Source organism: Pteronotus mesoamericanus, unplaced genomic scaffold (assembly GCF_021234165.1).
Source record: "Pteronotus mesoamericanus isolate MK-2021 breed Mesoamerican mustached bat unplaced genomic scaffold, CSHL_Meso_final contig_20, whole genome shotgun sequence".
Taxonomy (NCBI): Eukaryota; Metazoa; Chordata; class Mammalia; order Chiroptera; family Mormoopidae; genus Pteronotus; species Pteronotus mesoamericanus.
The window spans coordinates 65,011,394-65,025,729 of NW_026555085.1; the positions used below are offsets into that span (position 1 = coordinate 65,011,394).

Genomic DNA, 14,336 nt, shown 5'->3' on the forward strand with positions numbered 1-14,336 from the left:
GCGTGTTTATATGTATACATATACACACATATGTTTGAGAAAAAAATTCTGAATATTTAAAATAAATAAATTTTTGAATATATTATGGCCCTTTCCCCCTAAATGCATGTGTATTTCGTGGAATTAGGACATTCACTTTTTTGAACCACAATAAATTACGAACTCCAATAAATTGAACATGGGTACATTTCTCTAATATATTCTATTTATGATCCAGTTTTCTCAGTTGACCTAATGATATCCATTTTGGTTTGTATGACCAGGTTTTCTCCATAGAGTTGGTACCACTCTACATTCCCATGAAATGCATGATTTACCTTCAACTTCACCAACACACTATGTTAATACTCTCTGACAGTCTGTTAAAGAAAGAATGATATTACATTTCAACTTGCATTTCTCTCTAATTATCGGTAAGGTAGAAGATGTTCTCTTGTATAAAGAGTTACTTATGTGTGCTTTTTGTGAACTGTCTGTTTTATTCTTTGTCTGTTTTTCTACTGGAGTGTTAGCTTCATGAAACTCAGTCATTTGTCAGTATTAGGAGTTGCAGATATTTTTCCCAGTTTGTCAATTTGTTTTTTGACCTTGTTTATGGTATTTATTGTTGTTGTTGCTGTTTGTTTGCCTTTGGGACATTTTTAAACCATAATGTACTGGCAGGCAGGATGAATGGTGAATATTTTGTATTATATTTAGATTTCATAATCAAATCCATAAGTATGCTTAGGATATCAGTTGAGCAATGTAATAAAAATAAGAAGCAGATGTTCACTTCTTGGTATAAAGGAGTGAGTAAAACAAATAAAGCGTAATGAATTTATTTTGGACGTAAGTAATTGCTACTATCCCCACTGTGCCAGGGCTCTGAAAGAAAAAAAAAAATAGAATAGTTATGGTGAATACATATAATGTTGTCTGAAACTTGATCATATCCAGATCCTATTTACGACTTGGTATTTTGGAAAATAAACAACATTACAGGAGAACACTGTAACCTTATTGGTTTGGAAACCATGGTATTAGTAGGATTCTTTTATTTTTATTATTTTGGATGTCTTTCGTCAATATTTTAGGTGTACAAACTTATAGTTTTTATGATAGAGGAATTTCTTTTAAAGTTGATCAGGTGTTGTGAAGTTGGTTTAAACCATTAAGTAGTCTTAATGGAGATATTCATCATAGAAATTAACTTAAAATATTTAGAAATACAAAAAATGTGCTCATGACTATAATGCCTGTATCTATTTTGATAAAAGCTGATTTACACATATCTTCATATTGCAGAATCACACTGATACTCAGAAACAGACTGACATTGTTCTTCCAACATCCCTGGTTTGGGTTTCATGAAGCATTTTTTTTCTGCTTTTCATTTTTCTGCATGTAATACTTTCTCAGATTCTTGGAAAAATAATCCAGATCTCTGTAAGTAGATCTCTGGGTCTGCTTACAATCATATAGGCATATACTCAATGTGAAATGTGCTTATCAACATTGTTTTCAAATATACGTAAGTACACAAAAAATGGACCCTGAAATCAGAGGTTAAGAGTTGATAAGTGGCAATTTTACTACATGTCACTGTTTTACAGATTTAACTTAGTTTATGGACTAATTTAGGGCAAGATAATTTTGGCTGCCTTTGCATTTTCAAAATATCCTTTTCTATAGTTATGAATGTCTGCAGTACACAATATAAATTTTATACCTTAAATGGAAGAAATGAAGGATACACTAATTGAAATAAAGAACAATTTACAGAGAAACAACAGTAGAGTGAAGTCGAGAATCAAATCAATGATATGGAACATAAGGAAGCAGAAAACAACCAATCAGAGCAACAAGAAGAAAAAAGAATAAAAATAAGTGAGGATAGTGTAAGCAGCCTCTGAGACAACTTCAAGAGGTCTAACAGTGGCATCACAGGGGTGCCAGGCGAAGAGAAAGAGCAAGAAATTGAAAATCTATTTGAAAAACAATGATGAAAGAAAACTTCCCTAATTTGGTGAAGGAAATAGACACATAAGTCCAGGAAACACACACAGAGAGTCCCAAACAAGATGGATGCAAAGAGGCCCATTCCAAGACACATCATAATTAGAATGCCAAGGTTAAAGACAAAGAGAATCTTAAAAACAACAATAGAAAAGAAGTTAGTTACCTACAGGGGAGTTCCCATAAGGCTGTCAGCTGATTTCTCAAAAGAAACTTCACAGGCTAGAAGAGACTGGCAAGAAATATTCAAAGTTGTGAAAAGCAGGGGCCTACAGCCTAGATTGTTCTGCCCAGCAAAGATATCATTTGGAATTGAAGGGCAGATAAATACTTTCCAGACAAGAAAAAGCTAAAGGAGTTCATCATCACCAAACCATTGTTATATGAAATGTTAAAGAGACTTACTTAAGAAAAAGAAGATCAAAACTATGAACAATAAAATGGCAAAAAATACAAACCTATCAACAATTGAATCTAAAAAACAAACTAAGCAGACAAAAAGAACAGAGACAGAATCATGGATGCAGAGAGCATTTTGATGGTTGTCGGATGGGGGAGTGTAGGGGAATTGGTGAAGGGGTGAGGGGATTAAGAAGTACAATTAGGTAGTTACTGAATAACTATGGGTATGTAAAGTACAGTATAGGAAATGGAGTAGCCAAAAATCTAACATGCATGACCCATGGACATGAACAATGGTGGAGGGATTACCTGAGGATGTAGGGGGTGCTGGGTGAAAGGGGAGCAAAAGGGGAAAAATCAGGACAATTGTAATAACATAATCAATAAGATACAATTTAAAAAATATATGAGCCATGGGTCAACTAATGTTGCCCTTCAAATATAATGACACACATGCTTCCCACCCTCCCTTGGAGAAGACCAGGCATGCTAGTTCCCCCGTAGGCCTGGATCAGTTTGGTCCTGTGGCAACCAGCATTATCAAGGATTTGATAATGGATTTGGAGAAACATAGAAACATAGTGTTGTTCTTCCATTTCCATTTATAGCAACTTTCTGGAAAACTACAGACTAACCCCTTTTCTTTTGATTTTCATGTTATAGCAGAGAACCAGGGAGGGCCCACTTCCTATGAGTCACGCAGGGCTCTGTGCTCAGAAGGGTCTCTGCTGTTGGAATCTTGAAATTCTTAATTTTTTATGTGGTCTTGTTATGTAAATGAAGTCTAATGGGACAATGGAGCCTGTGCTCAGGGTTTGGGGCCTTGGCTCTTGCGGTTCTTCCTCTCCACCTCCCCAGGCCCACCCACATCCCCTGCTGCCCTGCACCAGAGGTGATGACTGGGTCATGTTGGGGAGGCGGAGACCCATGTTGTTGTCACCCTTCATCTCCTGTTGGGACCTAGGTAGCTTAGAAAGGGTTGGGGTCAGCTGTATGTGTCTTGCAGTGTTGTGGGGAGTAGGGGCGGTGGTGAACTCCATTCCAGTCAGGTAGCTTGCTGGCATGTTTGGTAGGTCATCCTCTAGCTCACCCCCAATCTGGGTACCTATTATGTCCAGCTGTGGAATTTTAAAGATCCTTGGGCATCCTTCGTATACCATAGATTGCTATGGCTTGCCAGTGGGAAGGAGAAATCCCTGGCGCTACTTCCCCCACGGCCTCGATCTAGTGGGTGGTTGCAAAGGAAAGCCTGGTAGCCATCAGGCCTGAGCATATACTCATGGCAGAGCCTCCCACCCCACCCCCTGCTCCTGTGAGCATGTGCACTTTTCCCAGGAGTATTCTTGTTGGCTACACGCAGGGGGACATCGTCTGCTTCTCCTTCCAACCTTCTTAGGTCTGGCCTGAATTTGTTTCTTCTGGCTGGCTTGAGGCACTTCTGGAGATGAGCTATGAAATGCAAATTTCCTATTCTAGGGGATTTTGCATGTGAGTTAAATGCGCTTATATTTGCATTTAAAACTGGCATTGCATTCCAAAGTGTGGAGTTCAGTTCACGGAAGCTTCCTTGTTCTGTTAATTAAACTTTGGGACATTGAAACACAGGTTTAGGAGAGATGATTGGATAGAAAGCATTGCTCTATTCATTTACCTCCAGGCCTACAAAAATGAAAATAAAATAAACTAAAACAAAACTGGCATTGCACGGCATAAAGGTAATGGTAAAGTTCATGCTAATAAGTAAACTCTTTTTTACTGTGACTGCACAGTGTCAGTGGCCTCTGTGTTCATTTATTTGAAATAGAAAGATGAGCTTCCTTCACAGTTGGCTCAAACAAACGTGCAGAAATTGGACGTGTAACAAAGTGGACTTGTGAAGCTTTTTGGTCAGAAGAGTAATCCATCTGAATATAATATTCCCACTTTAAGTGGTACATTCTGCCACAACACATCTTTACTAATGTTGTTTTTATGTGAACATGTAATGCCATGAGTAATTTCTTCCCCAGGCTGAATTTTTCACCTGTCCCTGTGTTTGTCAGCTTCCTGGTGTCTGACTGTTTGACTGTGGCTTGCCCTTATTGTTGCTTGTGAACCCTCCAGCTTTGATAGATGTGGCCTTTTGTTCATTCATTCCCCTCATGGGTATCCTGGACCTGGACCTGACTCTGCCCCTTGGCTTTAGTCTAGTCCACGTCTCAGCATTCCCGGGAAGCCCACTGGAGCTGCGTGGACAAAGAAGGCAATGCTTTGGGTTGTAAAGATGGAAGCCGATATGCTGACTCTCAGAAAGGAGTGCAGATTCTGGCGGGACTCCGGTCACTGATTTTCCAGGCAAGGGAAACCTTAATGCTTGTCGGACTGCCCACCAGCGAGAACTCCTTTCTCCACAGTGGGCTGGTGGGGGAGGAACCCTGGCCTTTTATCTCCCTGTGCTCTTTAAAGTTTCCAGGGCACAACTGAGATCTTTCAGCTGCAGCTCTTCCATGCGCTTGGTTTAGGTAAAGGCTCTTGTGACCCGGTTCTGATCAGGGCCTTTTTCTCAAATGGCACAGTGCCCGCTTCGTGCTTCCCCAGAGGACCGGTGGGTTCTGTTTTAGGCTGTTCTGCCTGGTTGGAATTCACCCTCGGTTGTTGTTACCCACGTCTGGGGAGAGGAGTGCTGGGCATAAACAGTAGGTACTGCTGTTGGTATTTACTACCCATTCATCATCACTGAGAATCACCCCATCTGGAAAATAAACATTGCCTCAACAGTTTCACGGCATAATAGTTTTACACTTGGCTTTCACTCGCATGTTGCATACTAACTTTCCTTCTGAAAAGATCAGTATGCTCTGGGAGCCTGGTATGACCTGGATCTTGTTACTCCCCACGTATGTTTTTATCATCACGTGCTTCCTTCCGACTCTAGACCATTCCTCCCACCTGTCATCCTATCAGTCTGATCTCTGGCTGCTTCCACGGTTACTTTGCTTTTGTATTTTTAATTCTTCTCTTTGCCTACAAATAGAATCCTCTCAAAAGCAACTGATAATCCCAGTGTAAAGGCCCAGGATGTTTTAATGCTTTCAAGGAAGTCTCTTCAGATTACAACAGCGTAAAAGAATCCTTTCCCTTTCAGCCTCTTGTTGCCTACTGCATCAATCATTCATTTACTTGTGTAATTCATGTCTGCGCTCAGGTATGTGTTAGTGTAGCTTTGAGACTGTGGCTCCCTCTGGGTCTGATAATGCGCCTGCTTCCTCAGTGTCTAATTTAGTGAGGACTAAATGGGGGTGGGGCGGGAGAAGGGGAAACCTACTGGCCTGAGACCTGCTGCTTTCTCAGTTATCTGGTTCACTGTTTGAGCCCCAGAGCCAGGGGGCTGACAGTAACTTGGTCTGGTTATGTTGTGTTCCGATAGACTAATAACAGTAAAAGTTCCTAAATATTCTGATGTAGGTCTAAAGGGCAAATAGAGTCTGAGTCGGAGCCCCTTGTCACAGGTGGTTTCCCTGGGGTGCTGGATTGGAGTCTCTGTGCTCCTTGACTCTGTGACACTCAACTCATGGGGTCCTTTCTCACCTAAATCCCCTCCGGAAGGAGGTGCCAGTGCAAAGTAGGTTTTGCATTATGCTGCCATCAGGGAAACACTGGCTTAAGTCACACTCCTCTCCCCTTTTTGTTTCCTTTAAAAATCTCCAGGAAGTCCCAGAGTTGGGGGTCTGTGCTGGATCAGAAGAAGCAGGAAAGTTCTCCAGTCAGAGGTGGGAAAGGTTGAAAGGCCATGTTAACAGCCAAGCAAACATTCAGGTCCTAAAGAAAACTGCTCTAAATCCAGGACAATTTTATCCTAAGATAATAAGACAGGGGGCATCTTGGTTAGCCAAGGGCTGGCTTTTTAGACGCTCTGAAGTAAGAAAACTTCGGGTGATGGAATTGGTCACAGTAATACAAAGGATCCAGTGCTGTTGGCTCTCCTTAAATTGGGGTCTTTTATCTGCTTATTATGATCCTAATTATTTGGGGTTGGTTGATGGCTGAGAAAAGGACTTTTGTACTTAATAGTTTGAAAAAAACTTTAAAACTTTTTTTTAAAAATTTTCTCCAATAGAGTGCTTTTCCTTCATTGGATCCCTAAAACTGTATTCTGGCTTAAGTTATTGAGTAGTAATAATTTTTAGTGTGATTTTTTTTTTGTATGATGTAAAAATAAATCCTTGAAAACGTTAAGTAGAAAGTTTCCTTTATAGACTTCCTTAGGAAAAACAAACAGTTTATAAACTGTTTATCAACTGTTTGTTTTTCCTACCTGTGCAACTTCATCCATTAATAACTGTCAGAGTTCAAGTTCAGTTCATTGCACGGTACCTGGAAATTTTCCTCACAGTTACTTAGTAAGACTTTGAATCATGAGTACTGATGGCTAAATGGCACAGTTCATTAAAGATAGTCACACTTTAACCTTAGTACTGCTATATTTAGAGAATGAAATAAAATTAGAAAAACATTTTATTAAAATATCTTAAATTTTATTAATAAAATTAATTTTAATCCTGAATTAGTCTTTATTTTTGTTTCTAAATTCCTCAGCCAGATCTAAATAGATCATGAAATCTGTAGAGACTTTTTATAGTTCTGAGATGTTCCTGCTTCTATAACTTACCACATTAAAGCTCACGTTATCAACCTTAAAAGCAGTGTTATTATATTACAGAGAATTTAGTTAGTTCATCTCCTGGGCTAATGGGAGTGGTTTGGGGTCAACCTTTGTAGAAATGGTAGTATGTTTTGTTAATTGATGTGCATGAACATGAAGTGGTTATCACTTAACTCCTATGAAATTTCTGGAAAGTCATGTTTTCAAAAACCAGGACACATTTCAGTAAGATGTTAAGATTAACCTTATTAAAAAACTGCGTGACTTGATGAGTTCACCAAAAAACTACTCTCTCCAGGTCTCGTCAAACTGCCCTTGAAACCGCTTTGCCTCTGCTAGGTTTTTCTAGATGATCTGAAGAAGGGAGTGTGATTTTTTGGATCATTCCATGGTTAAATAATTTCTTACAACTCTCGTCAATCCTGAATAGCATTAAAAATTTGTATTTATACTGTATATTTGCTGTTAGAATTGCTTTCAGTTGCTGTATAAAAAAATATAAAGTCTGTTTACTGCTTTATACTTTCTGGTGTATTTTTACATAAATAACATCCTTAATCCAAACTTGACCAACACGTAGGATGATATTATTATTACCTTCCTCACTGTACAGAAGAGGAAACAGGCTCAGATTGACTAGGCATAATAGAAGGCACCTGGAGAACCTAGGACATGTACCTATGTCTTTGGACTTCAAGCTCTATGTTCCTTCTACTGCTCTATACTGAATACTCCTTTATACTGATTTACATTATCAATTCTTTGCAAAGACAGGCATGGCAGTTAGTACCTTGAATCTGTGTCTTTTATTTAGACACAGGCACATGCATATTTTATCATATCTGTTTAAATGTATGTAATATTTGTCATAAATGTCAGACTTATAATCCATAGTGCCTTATTTTTAGAGTTAAGAACCGCTTATTATTTTAGTAGGAATTATCTTAAAGCCCTAGAATAAGAGATTTTGAAAACTATTCAAGACAATGTTGCAGATTGGATACTATATCCCTCTGTCTCTCTTTTTTTCCCATGGGATGAATGAGGATCCGGTATGCTGGTGTTTAGCTATAAAGGTGAAGCTGACCTCACCAGGAGTATTTTCTTGGTATTTGTAGGTCCTCTTTTCAACACTGACCCTTTCGTTAGCTTGTTCCTATACTTCATTCATACTTACGCAGTTGCTGCTGAAGGATAGGTGGGTAAAACATGCATTGATTTATGTTGAAATATACTTGTGTGTAGGAGTGTCATATTCATATTACTATGGCCAGCTGTGCCAGTTATGAAGTGTGATATTAAAGAACTTTGCCTACTACATTTCTTTTTGACCTAGTTAGATTCATGTTAGGCAGTTTGTGACTAGGGCATCATGATACCTCAGCATAGCACTTTATACTTTTTGGTGTTTTTATATGTTTGCTCCTCACAACAAACCTGTTAAGACTAGTGAAGTGACATGGTTATTATCATATTACAAATGAAGAACTCTGACTTGGAGATAGTATAGCACTGTGGTTAAGAATATGAGTTTTTATATTCCTATATATTCTTTTATGAATGAGACCAGAAGCCTGGCTCTGCTGTTACTACCCGAGCAACCTCACAAAAAGTTAATCTCTCAAAGCCTTGGTATCCTAATCCGTAAAATGGGGCGACCTTGTGAGGTTGTAGGAGAGTTTAAATGAGATAATGAGTAGAAAGTCTTTAGAAGAGAGTGGACAATCAATAATAGAGTAGGCAATCAATAAATACTGAGTAGCATTATCATCTCCAGAGGTTATTATACTTCACTCATACTTATAAATACATTCATATTTATTTAACTCAACAAAAATTGAGAGGTCCTTCTATGTGCTAATCACTAAGACATGATGGTGCCTAGATAGATAGGGCCCTTACTCTGATAGAATCTGCACTTTACTGGTAGAAATGGTAAACGAATCAATAAGAATTTCATGGAAATTCTTTGAAGAAAGTAAAATGGAACGGTGTTTGAAAAAGGCCTTCTTAGTTTGGGAAGTCCTGTGGGGGAAAGTGGCATTTGACCTCAGACCCAGGTGGCCCTCTCCAGAAGCGGGCCTGCGGGAACAGCCTTGCAGCAGGAGGACAACGAAGCGGAGAGGCTGGGAGCGGGACACAGGAGGCCGGCACAGAACGGGAAGGCCTCTCGTGCGGCTCTTGTGTGGCGAGGTGGAGGGGCCAGATTGTGTAGGGTTTGTAGACCTGGGGGAAGAGCTTGGGTTTCTTCCAAGTGTGGGGTTTGAAGCAGAGAAGGGGCATGTCCAACTTTAGGCAAACACTAGGCCAGGTGCTATGAAGGAAACAAAAATATGGGTGAAACGTTTCTTTCTTCCTGTAGTTTATAGTCTTCAGCGTCATAAAACTAATGCCTGGTGTATTAGTTAGAGCTCTGCAGTGTTCCTGCATGGCTGCTCCGAATGTGATAACGGATGCTCTTTGTCATGTATTCTCCCTGCAGTCATCTCTGATGTTAATCTATTGACAAATCTGTTTTGCTAACAGTCTAAAGGGCTGGAGGGCAGACGCAGACTGGGGGAAAAGAGGCTATTTCTGAACACTGGATACAAAATAGAGATTAGGAAGTAGGGTAGTGGAGGGAAAATGCAAGATCCTGTTGTGCACAGAGGTGTTTAAACTGTGGCTCTTTAAAGTGGCATAAATGGGCTACAGGGGCTGGGCCCACGTAACCTTTTAAGGAGAAATACAGAATTCCGTAGCAGCGGGGAGTGTCCAACTCCACGTGACCCAGGGTGGCTATGAACGTGGCCCAACACAAAATCGTAAATTTACTTAAAACCTTTTTTTTTTGCTCATCAGTTTTCGTTAGTGTTTATATGTTTAATGTGTGGCCCAAGATAATTCTCCTTCCAGTGTGGCCCAGAGATGCCAAAAGGTTGGACATCCTGGGCTCTCTGTTGTGAACAGTTCCTCCTGTATGCCGTTAAGTGAAATGCAGTAAGGTGGGGTGGGAGTATTAACTGAGGAGGGGACAAGATGTGTTGTCCCTTACAGACAGGGGCTTACAGTGACAGATTGTGATTATTACCTCTTTGGTGGTTTTCTGTTGTAAAACAATGTAATATTATTAATAATAACAAGAATTTCTAAGTCAAGAAAGACTTTCCCCCCAAATTAACTGTTTTTATTTTTTCACATTCACTTCCTGTTCTTGTGTTTATTTCTGCATAATTTGTACATACTTACACAGTGTCTGTTAATTTGTCATTTAACATGAAGTGATAACAGTCTTTAAAGTTAAGCAATAAATCTATCCAGTGAAAAGGAAAAGACTGGAATATGAAAAGGCCTACAGTGCATTCATAATTGTTTGGGGTGATGCCTGTGAGGCAGCCACGGCAGTTTTGGAGCTGGCCTTGTAAGGAGCAGCTGTGTTTTTGCCCCTTGAAAAGTCTTCACCTTTCCATGCAGTCTGTCAGACTTCCAAGAACGTCAGAGGAAGTGGAAAAATACAGTGATTTGCAACCGATGTGAAACTAACAAGCTGCTTGAGTTGAGTGTTGCAAAAGAGGGAAAACATTCCCTACCTGATAGGGCACTTTGAGGGTAAAGCTTTAGTGCATCATTGTTTGTCAGAATTATCAAGTTTGCTCTTTTCAGCGGCTTTAATCGTCATTTACTGGTTATAAAAGCAGGTTTATCAGACTGAAAGAACAAAGTACTTGACAAATACTATTAGCGATAAAGATGTTATTCTGCATTTAAGTTTAATTCACAGTGGTTTTTAAGTTTCAAGTTTGTGTAACTACAGACTAGCTACATGGCATTAAAAGTCCTCCATGATCCAACCCCAAATGCCCTAAGGATGGAATTGCATATTCAGGTTCTTTAGTGACTGCTCTCCTATTCCAAACTTTCCTTTTTCTCTTGTGCATCTGGATGTGACAAGAGGTAATTTAAGTGAAAGGCAAAAGCACAAAATGGAAATCCTGTTAAATCATTTCAGAGGTGGCCTGAGACAATTGATAGAGATACTTGTTTCCTCTTTTTTACTTTATAAAATAAGTAAAGTTCAATGTAATTTTATTTATTTATTTATTTGCACATAGATCATCTGATTGAGGTCATCTTACACAGCCAATCCCTGGGAACATAATTTATACAAACTAGAGTTCCAAAATCAGGTTTTATGTTAAGTTTAGGCCATTACACTTTAAATTAAGGATGCCTGTATTGGAGTTATGAATTGGGATATTTAATTTTGAGACACATCATTATATCAGAATATGTAGTTTGCTTTAAAATACTTCTTTGTGTGTGCTCTAAGAACTTTTCCCTCTTCCTTTTGTCATAACAAAAATGTGAGATAGATGTTGGTACTAGAAGGTACGTATATAGGCGGTGTTGGAATGTGTACCAACAGCACAGTGATATTTCCTGAGGAGCAGACCTTCCTGTTAGGCTCCCATAAAGGCTTTGTTCTTTGCTATGGAAACTTTTTTTTTTGACAGTCTTCAGTGAACCCATTCCCTGGCATGTGACCATTTCCTTTGTGTTTACATGTAAATGATACCCAGAAGGAAGCACCTTTCCCCAAGCCACTGTGTTGGTGTGTCCCAGCTAAATAGCTACTGTGGTATTCTCAGCTCTGGGCATCCTGTGTTGTGTGTAGAGCTGCCTTGTGGCCTGGCAAACACTATATTTGTCCCCAGGGAGGCTGCAGCCTGGCCAGGCAGAAAGGCCACTCGTGTTTGCTGCTGTTGTTTGCCAGGGACCTCATTTTTGAGGATACACATCCTCCCTGCTTCCCTCCCATTCAAATTAGAATGGGCTCCACGAAGCCGTCGTTCCATGCTCCCACCTGCCCACCCCTGCTCTGACGGACTGCACTAGTGTGGTAGAGTAGCTTTTTCCCACAAGGATAACCTGTTTTTGTTTTGTTTTTTAAGGCTGTATTTATTTACATTTTAGAGAGAGGAGAAGGGAGGGAGAAAGAGAGGTAGAGAAACATCAGCGTTGTGAGAGAGACATCAATTGGTTGCCTCTCACACGCCCCCAACTAGGGAACTTGGGCTGCAACCCAGGAATGTGACCTGACTGGGAAATGAACCTGCGACCTTTTTGATTTGCAGGCCCGTGCTCAATCCACTGAGCCACACCAGCCAGGGAGGATAACCTGTTTTTTGATAGGCAACCTATAATAGGTAAGAACATGATTGAAACCGCCTGTGTTTGAATTCTGGCTGGGTTACTTAATAGTTGTGTAATCTTGGGCAAGTTACTTAATCTCTCTGTTTCCTTAGGTAAAAAAGAGATACTAAAAATTCCTTCCTCATAGGGTTGCTATGGGGATTAAATTAGTTAATATTTATAAAACACTTAGAACTATGTCTGGCATATGGTAAACATTATATAAGCATAAAGTAAAACAAATACTTTTTTTCTAATTCTAAAAGTAGTACACTAACATTGTGGAAAACTCAGAGAATTCAGAGAAGTTCTATTACTTAGCGAGAGTTGGAAGGAATCAGTAAGTGGGGTAGGCAGGGCAGCAGGGGTGCTCTTCCCGTCAGGGAGGCGTGATGTCAAGGAGCAGAGACTAGAGTCTGGGCTTCGAACCCCTGGCCTGGTTGTCTTATTCATCGTGATGGTTTGCTCATCTTTCCAGTTCCGAGATCTTCCTTCCACTGTCGTAAATCAGTGAATTTGGCTTATTTGATGAAGGAATTCAACGAGCTGGCTGTGAGCTAGCACTCCACCAACTTGCTCTGTGGCCTTTCGGAGGTTAACTTAATTAACTTCATGAGCCTCAGGTTTCCTACCATTGAAATGGAGTTAGTGTTCCCTGCCTGGCGGAGTTGCTGCAAGGATTAGATGACATATGTGTTTGGAAAGAGCCCTTGGCCTTTTCCTGGTGGCCAGGGTGCTGTTCGAATGTTCTTTTCCCTTGGGTCGTTCCTATATCTTCTAACAGTGCTGGAGTTGATGTACATAGGTCTCTGGTTGCCTCAAGGGAAGGATGGTTCGGGAAAGTTGTGTGGCTTGACTCAGATCCTTCAAAAGTTGATTTCATATATAAACAAAGTGAGCATACTAACTCCATCTCGTTCATACTGTATACCAAGTTTAGTTGGAAGATTTATAGTGTCCATCAGGGTCACATATTGTGACCTTCTGAGATGCCTTTTTTCTTTTCATTTTCCTCCTCTTTTACTGTGAAATGCAACCAATGTACAGAGAGTGCAAAAACATACCTGTATAGTTTGAAGGAGGATTATGAACACCTAAGTGAAGAAACAGAACATTGCAAGGTCACCCTGCTTTTAAAGCACAAATGGAGTTCTACATATTTTACGTCTAACCAATGTTAAAATATGCTCTCTCTCTTGACAAACCTTCATAACAACAAAACTAGGAAATATGTAAAGTTATGGTTTAAAAAAACCAAAAATCAGCAAAATATCAAAGATAGGCTATGATGTTTGAATGAATAATAAAGTAAAATAGACATAAAATTACTTTGTAATTCTATAAAATTATTTATTTTAGCAAAATCACCGTATTATTATAATCCAGATGTTTTGGTGTACTAGCACCATGATCTAGTCATAGTAATGATTTAAGGATTAAAAAATAATTTAATTGGCCCTGACCGGGTAGCTCAGTCGGTGAGAGCATTGTCCCCATGCACCAAGGTTGAGGGTTTGCTCTCTGGCTAGGGCGCATACGAGAATCAACCAACGAATGCATAAATAGGTGGAACAACAAATCAGTCAATCAATCTCTCCCCCTCCCCTTTCCTCTCTCTAAAAAAAATCAATAAAAAATAATGTAATCCAATTACATAATGTAATTGTTACTAATGCCATGGCTAGGAATTGTAACAATTTTAATAAATTGTAATAATGTAACAATATTTTAATCATTTCAACAAAGATGTAAAATAAAATATATATTGTAGGGTCCCATTTGTATAAAAGTCTAGAAGATACCAACTAGTCTATAGTGACAGAAGATGAATCAGCGGTTGTGTGGGAAGGACAGGAGGGAAGAACTACAATGAGGCAAGAGGAAAATTGGGGATTGATAGAAACATTCATTACCTTGATTGTGGCAACAGTTGCACAAATGTATATACACATCAGATCTGCTCATTCAGTACTCTATGTGCAATTTTAATGTAACAATTATGTCTATAAAACTAAAAAATAAATGAAAATTTTGATTTTAAAATGTTTTTTTCCTAAATTCTAAAAATTATTAAGATGATAAAGCAAGCCAAGACAATTCAATGGGGGTAAAAATAGTCTTT

At 39.3% G+C, this 14,336-nt stretch overlaps 1 protein-coding gene and 1 non-coding gene across 2 annotated transcripts in view; both read left to right on the top strand.

Moving 5' to 3' along the window:
* SLC16A10 (solute carrier family 16 member 10) overlaps positions 1-14,336 on the top strand; it is a 108,260-nt gene that overhangs the window by 23,143 nt on the left and 70,781 nt on the right. The gene's annotated exons all lie outside the window — the stretch shown is intronic.
* Positions 3,933-4,067, top strand: LOC129068019 (small nucleolar RNA SNORA36 family). The gene has a single exon (XR_008528837.1). It is a non-coding gene; the product is annotated as a small nucleolar RNA SNORA36 family (small nucleolar RNA).